At 46.0% G+C, this 7,705-nt stretch overlaps 1 long non-coding RNA gene across 1 annotated transcript in view; it reads right to left on the bottom strand.

Annotated features, from left to right (window-relative positions):
- Nucleotides 1–4,998: 4,998 nt before the first annotated feature.
- The window catches only part of LOC138580539 (uncharacterized), a 103,235-nt gene continuing 100,528 nt past the window's right edge, over nucleotides 4,999–7,705 (bottom strand). Inside the window, exon 2 of the long non-coding RNA XR_011304285.1 lies at nucleotides 4,999–5,297. This is a non-coding gene — a long non-coding RNA (uncharacterized lncRNA). The remainder of the gene's footprint in view (nucleotides 5,298–7,705) is intronic.

Here is a 7,705-nt window from a genome sequence, read left to right as displayed (position 1 = left end):
AAATGGATTTTAGGTTGGGATTACGCCCTCCAACCCTGACAGAGGGCATATTTTAGTTATTTTTTTTGTTCTGCTTAATCGTCCGTTTCTTTGCCCTATATGCTAATCTCTTATCTGAATCAGGATTCTCAGTTAGATATTGAAGGAGATGCATCACATATCACAGGCTCAATACCTTGTGGCATCTGCAGATTTTCTAGACACCCCGCAGCCTCAACTAAAGCCGAGGACCATCTATACCCCAACTGAATGTGTTGGGATGGTCTTAATATTGGCAGCCCGGACCACACTTCGCTCCTCTGAGGTATTGCATTGGACAATCTCCATTGTAGAAAGTTTTTCTAGAACTAGAGAGACCTTGGCATCCAGATTTAAGAATCTTTCAGTGTTTTTGTCTGGCATTTCCCTGTCGTGTCTTGTACGATCAATTTGAGGAGCCATTCCCTAGAAAATCCTTCCAAAAATGTCATACGGGTCAAGAGTTAATTGAAAGCTGATTTTTGACCAGTGAACAGCCCCCCGCGCCCCAATTATCCTGCATATCAGCCAGTGTCTTAAGTGCAAGATTCAGACTAACATGCAGGTTAGACAGTAAGGGAGATAACAGCTCACAAGCCCCCATTGAAGTACTCTATAAAGTACGATTAAGGATTGTCTGAGAGTTGAATCCGTCCCTGGACTGAGAAACCCCATGCCTTGGAGGTACCGGTGGAACTCTGAGCTCAGTGATAGACTAACTGAGCATGAGACAAATTTGGACAAACCTCCCTCTCATCCATAATACTTGAACTACCAGTGTTTAAAGTCCCATTAGGCAAGGTCTCTAGCCCCACGTTGCAAACATCAACCTGTCCCTGGTCTTGTAATGTAGTTGTAGGATATGTCAACGGTCCAGTCCCTTTACACTTGATATCTCCTCTGAGCTAGACAATCCTGCACTGGTTTAAGGGCCCAATCTCCCCAACCTCCCCTCCCCCAGATGAGTACTAGTGTTTTGTCCATCTAGAACACCAACACCAGACAAACGCCTGTAGTCTCTTGTTGTAAATGTCTCGTCTAAATGGAGGGCATGTCTAAGTCAATGATATTGTTTAAAAGCTCCCTCGTAGCAGTAGCAGCTTGGTGAAATGAATCCTCCATACAGAAACTCTCCCGTTCCTGCTCCTGTGGTATTACCTCCACTACCTCCCTCCCTGCATGCCCTTGGTGAGATGTGTGGTGGACCACGGACCCCTGACCTCCCCTCGCCCACCTCCGGCAGTCATTGTAGTCTAGACTTTGACAAAGATTATTCACAGGACCTGCCAAACACAAAGACATTAGGGAAGCAGGATGTAGATGCAGGAGACAAAACTGTCATTTCACTAGGCAAACTGGCTATTTCCTTACTATTAGTTGAGTGCAAGCAATTGATAGAACCTATGCACCCACTATCATTAGTGAACTTGCCTGCGTGCCGTGGTGTCGATGAACAAAATCTTACCACCCTCCTCGTGACAAGAACATGTGGCGCTGATAAACATTCTTGCAAACACTCAGAACACCCCCATCAAACTAAGTATTCTCCAGTATTCAGGAATGGCCTTTGGTCGTAGGCAGCAAGCCCTTAGAGGGCCCCGTCATAGCCATTGGATGTTAACATATTGTATGGAATCAGTTCACCCTCGTCCAAACAGGATTCCCCGCCCTGTCCAAAGCCGCTCCCAAGAGCCTGCATATTCCAAGTTTCGCAGAGAATCACTGTGGACAGACATAACTAGTGACAAATAGGCTGTAGGAAATACAGAAAAATAATAACACAAATGGCAATTAACAATTCTTATGTAAGAAAGCAAAGACAGCAGCAATACCACGGTCAGGGCACCACTGAAACCCAAACCTTAACATAACTTAAGACAATGTAATTAACAGGGCCGCCTTCCATCTTCACTGCAACAGGGCACCAGAAGCTCAAAGGCACAGAACCCGCAGTCATCACCAGGCAATAATGCCACGAGTACTCAAACTGTTGAACTGGCTCAATGGTGCAGAGACCACAATCACCACCTTCCGCAATATTGAAATTATATTACAAGTCCAAGTTGATGTATTGGTAGCTTTAGTATAGCAGCAGTAGCAAACGCCAATCAGCTCAAAGGCACAGAGCCCGCAGTCACGGCCGGGCAATACTACTACGAGTGCTCAAACTACACAACCAAAGTACTACAAAGTAGTACAGTGAACTTCACACAGGCTGGATACTAAAGCAGCTCAAAGGCTCGAAAACACAGAGCCCACAGTCACCGCCCGACCCGTTGAAGAGAGCAGAGGACTAGACCAAGTAGGTGAGTGAGTGAACTTGTAGATTCCTAAACAGTGACTGTGTCAAGTGTCAAATACCAGAGCAGCTCCAAGGCAATAAACCTGCAGTCACTGCCCAGCATACCACGAGTACACAGTCTACTCAGCCTGGACCTTCAGAAGAATGTAGAACCTTCACAAAGATTGGGATCTAGAGTGGCTCGAAGGCACAAAGCCTGCAGTCACCGCCTGTCCTGGGGTAGAAAACAAAGTGCTAGTCTAGGTTGATAGAAGGCCGGTCTTTTAGTGGTAGAGTTGTAGCAGTATCGATATCCAATGCCGGAGCAGCTCCAAGGCTGAGCCAGCAGTCACGGCCAGTTAGCGGAGCACACATCGATTGCTCGACAAAAATAAAATCTACATGTGCACCACAACTCAGTGTAGCAAAGTCTCCCTTAGTTTATCAAAACCTGGACATGTAATGTGATAAACGGCTCACACGAATCAAGTGTACAGCAGATAAGCAGCAAATGGTTCAGAAAACAGTTTCTCTTGCGGAGAAGGAAAAACGGCTGGAATGCATCCCGAATGGGACCGGAAGGCAAGTTAAGAGGCTTGCAGTAGCAATAACAGAAAAGCTAGCTTACATGAGGCGCTGAGCCATACAGCGGATCACTGGCCCATATGCCGGAGACACAGATTGTTTACCTTAGTCAGTAGTCTGAAGGCTGCAGGCATGCACAGACTGCTAGTGACAATCCAACTCACCCAACTCCGTTCCGCTTTGCAGTCCTGGGCACTTTTGTTGCTGCAGCTCCTCCCCTTGCAGTAAACAGAGAAAAAATACACTAGGACTCCACAGCAGACTGCTAGTGACAATCCAACTGGCCCAACTCCTTTGCTGGCCAAAATGCTCCTGCATGTAGACATCCAGTGTGGGCTTGCCAGATGTCCATGGAAGCATCCATTGTTGCTGTAACATTGTGACAGTTAGCTGTGAAGAGTGTTTCATTCCTGGGGTTGTCAGTGCTTTGCCGACAACCCTGGGGAGCCTAATCTTGCCCAGAGACTTTGTTCCACCTAGCACCCAGAAACTCTAGCAGGGGATGCATATAAAAGCCTGATTTGGATCAAAGGTATGAAGAATGATAGCATGCCCAAGAGGGATTTGTTTGCCGTTACTGAAGCAATGGGTCTCCGAGACAGTGCGCACCCTGTTCGATAATGCTGCACCCTGTTCGATAAGGCTGCTGTTGAGGTAGCAGTATTTAAGGTCACTCCCAGGAACACCATAGGTCTCATTGGAGTTGTGGATAACTTCACATAATTTATTGAGAAGCTGAATGATGTCAAGCCGCACTCTTGGGCTGCCATGTATCCAAGGCCTTTGTCGAGGGCGGAATCCCGAATTAACGATTAGTCCAGACATAGTGCTGCTCTCCTGCAGTATGCCACAGCCGACAATAGGCATTCAGTGAAAATCCTTTCAGCCAGCTTGAGGGTGAACAGGGGGACTTTCAATTGAAAGTGGTGGCCTGTCACAATGAAATGCAATAATGTGCATTGCCAGCAGTGAATGGTGACGTTGAAATAGGGCTCTTCCATATCTAGGGATGACAGGAAGTCCCCACTGAAAAGCTGGCTATTTTGAAAAGTGACTATGTAGAACGTTAAGAGTGGATAAACGAGGTATCTCAGGTCTAAGAAGGCCAAAATACCTCTGTCTTTTTTTTGGACGAGAAAGTAGCAAGAGTAGACGTCCTGATTCCTTTGTGTACATGGGACTTTGTTATGACCGGTTTTCCTGTTTGTTCCCTGCTACCTGAATGCATGTTCCAAGTGATGTCATGAGTGGAAGGTGCTGCCAGTGTCTGTAATGCTGATGGATGATGGAGTATTCCAACCAAGGCAGTTGGAAGTATGTATCCGGTGTGGTCTGAGCCAGTTAGCTCTCTGTGCTTCCTTGTAACTCCTATTGAGCTTATGTATCGGATGACATCTGAGCTAAGAAGTAACAGAATAATGGAGCTTAAAAAATATATCTGCTGCCTCCAGAGTGATCTTGCTTATAACCAGGCATGCCTGGCATGAGGTGATGATCATAAAGGCCCCTTCGGCAGAGCCTGTGGAAGGGAACCCAACATGGGATACCTGCATACATTCATGGTGCCTGCCCAGACACAGAGGGAGCTGAGAGTGTAAGCTGGGCACTAAGGGCAAGAAACTGGCAGACAAGTGTGCAGGCAGGATATTGATGGAGAAAGGTGACAGGTAGCATCCTGAGAAGCAGCACCAAGGACAGCAATGAAGCACTCCAGCTGCTTGCCTGTGAAAGGTTCTAGAAGTGTCAGTTGGAGGGCTGGAGCTCTGTGGTCCCTGGCTGTCGTGTGGTCAATGGTGAAGTCACGGTGCCTGCTGAGGGGATGGTGACGAGGTTGAATCCTGGCATATTGGAAGTCCAGCTCTATGGATAGCGTTGGAAGTACGCTGTTGAGTGAATTGGAGAAAAGGAACCAACGACGTCACCCGACATGTTGTAGTCAGAAACAGGAAATAGTTACATCTTCGGAGATGTAAATGAAAAGAGGACCTTCCTGGGTGCTTCTAACGTGCTCATGCCAGAAAAAAGGAAGAGTTACTATGAACGGAGAACATTCAGATTTTCCATACATATGTTACAGAAAGTCCTCATTCTATTAAAGACACACAGGCAAAGGATTATGCCTTTCTCACAACTTTACTGTTCAAGTAGCATCATCAAAACAAAATAACAATGACTTACAAAGTGAAAAAACGATTCCCATTAGTTTATAGACTTTGTAGTTCATCTGTTATTGGACTTCAAACATGTGACTTTAACTACCAATCACCATAGCACATCCCTATAAATCCAGTCCACCATTTGGATTCCTCCTCTTCCTTTGTAGTCTCTTGTAAACTGTAGCATCCCAATTGGTCGACGCTGTAAACCCGTCCCTTAACATGACATGATCCCGTTTTGTTATCCGCCATAGAACCTGAAACACAAATCATATTTCAGACTTCTGTCCCAAGGGTGGGTAATCGACATGAGGAAAAGCATTCCATATTAATTTTGACAACATATCATTGTAACATTATTATCATCACAGAAGACATCTCATTAACAATTTAAGACATTGATTACTGCATGGGACAATCCTTTGCCTCTGGTTCTTTAATAGAATTATGACTTTCTGCAACGTATGTATGGAAAATCTGAATTGTATGTCAAGACACAGAGGCTCATATTATGCTTATTCAAAGCTTACTTACCACCAACGTTGACACTTTTTCTACTGGCATGAAATAAAATGTTTTAAATGTCGATTCATTTGACCAGTCTGCTGCTTTCATGTCGTCTTCCAGTCTAGCCCCAGCGTGAAATGCCTTAGAGGCAAATTGCTCTTCTCACCGAGTGAGCTCCATACCAATCTGTATCTACTCCGACTTGGGCCATAACTGACCTAATCCATCTAGCTAGTGTGGATGATGCTACTGCCCCGAAAGGTTTCCTTATGGCTATAAATAACTGAGTAACCCCAGGGGTCTCATTTCCCTAGTCATGGACGCAGATTAAAATGCATCTCACTGGACATAGTTTAGGTTGATCTGGGAATGCTTGATAAGATATTGATCTCAACCAAGTTTTTGTCCTTTTCACGATATCAAATGTGATTCCCTGAGGGGATAAGGTTTGCCTATTGATCTATAGTGCTCGGACGTCTGATACCCTCTTGCATGACAATAAACATAAAAGCATAGCTAACTTGGCTGATAACACCTTCCTTGTCAGTTCATCATTATCTGCCCATGATATAAACATTCTCAGGACTTTATCTACGTCCCATAATCAATTATATTTTTGTCTTGGGGGTCGAATTATTCTAACCCCTTTCAAAAGTCTGCAAATTAGAGGATGCACCCCCACTGTTATTCCTTCTATTCTCTGATGTCCCGCAGAAATAGCTGAGCGGGCTGTGTCGATCGTCCTGTATGCTTTGCCCTGTGCTGCTAACTGTGCCAGAAAATTGGCTACATGAACTACATCTGTTCCAGTGGGATGTACGTTCCTTTCAACATACCAATTGTGCCAGCCTGACCATGCTGTTCTGTATGTCCTCCTGGACCCAGACGCTCAGGCTTCTTCACCAGAGGATGACCCCCCCCCCGTGGTGTCCCTCACTATTGGGTTGAATCTTGGTAGTGCTATTGCATTGTGGTACGCCATCACTAGCAGGTCCGGGAAACATGCTTGAGCCCTCCAATCTGGCGTAATCAGTACCATGGATGCTCGCAGTCTCCTCGCCTGCGCCAGAGTCCTTGCGATCATCGCAAATGGAGGAAAGACATTCCTTGCTCAGAACCCACTGTTGCAGGAATGAGTCTGTCGCTTCCGCCTCCGGGTCTGGTCTCCAACTGAAAAAACAAGCAATTTGCCTGTTCAATCTCGATGTAAAGACGTCTGTCCTGCACGGACCCCATCTCTCCATCTGTGTCTGGAAGACTCGTCCAGCATCCAATTGCTGGCGTCCCTGAGGAATCTGGAGTTCCAGTCTGCTACCTCGTTCTGAAAGCCTGGTAGATATTCTGCCATCACTGATATCCATCTCTGCAGGCAAAGGTGCCAAAATTCTTTCGCTAGCACTGCCAACATTCTTGACTTCGTGCCTCCTAGCCCGTTTATATATCAGACTGCCGACACATTGTCCATCTTGAGGAGCGCACAGCATCTTGCTCTCTCTTGTGTCCAACATTGCAACGCAAGGGATCCTGCTAGGAGTTCTAGGCAGTTTATGTGAAGGTTCAATTCTTCTTCTTCTTCTGACCATCTGCCCCATGTCGACAGATCTCCGCATCTGGCTCCCAATCCCCACCTGCTGGCATCGGATTCCATCACTAGGTCCAGGGATGAGCCAAATATTGCCCTTCCATTCCAGGCATCCATGAGCACCATTTCAGTTCCTCCTTCACTTCTATAGAGAGGGGTATCCTTTGCTCGTAGGATGCGCCCCTCCTGCGGTGTTGGATTTTTAGTCTCTGAAGGGCCCTGTAGTGTAGTAGACCTGGGAAGATCGCCTGAATTGATGATGCCAGGCGTCCCACTAGCCTTGCTATTGTCTATGATGTTAATCTTATCTCTTTCTTGATATGGTTTACTTTGTTCAGGGGGACGATTTACATTCCCTGCCCTGTGTCTAACTTGAAGCCCAGAAATTCCATGTTCTGTTTCGCCTGTAGGCTTGATTTCACCCAGTTTATTATAAACCCTAGTTGAAGGAGGTCTAAAGTGACTTCTAACTGTTCCTTGATCAGCAATTTGTCCTGGACCATTATACAAATGTCGTCCAGATAAATGATCAGCCTGACTCCTCTTTCCCTGAGGAATGTCACTAATGGTTTCATC

Source organism: Ambystoma mexicanum, chromosome 3p (genome assembly GCF_040938575.1).
Source record: "Ambystoma mexicanum isolate Mex_15411 chromosome 3p, UKY_AmexF1_1, whole genome shotgun sequence".
Classification (NCBI taxonomy): Eukaryota; Metazoa; Chordata; class Amphibia; order Caudata; family Ambystomatidae; genus Ambystoma; species Ambystoma mexicanum.
The sequence above is the reverse complement of the archived record's forward strand: the minus strand, read 5'-3'. Positions and strand labels throughout refer to the sequence as shown.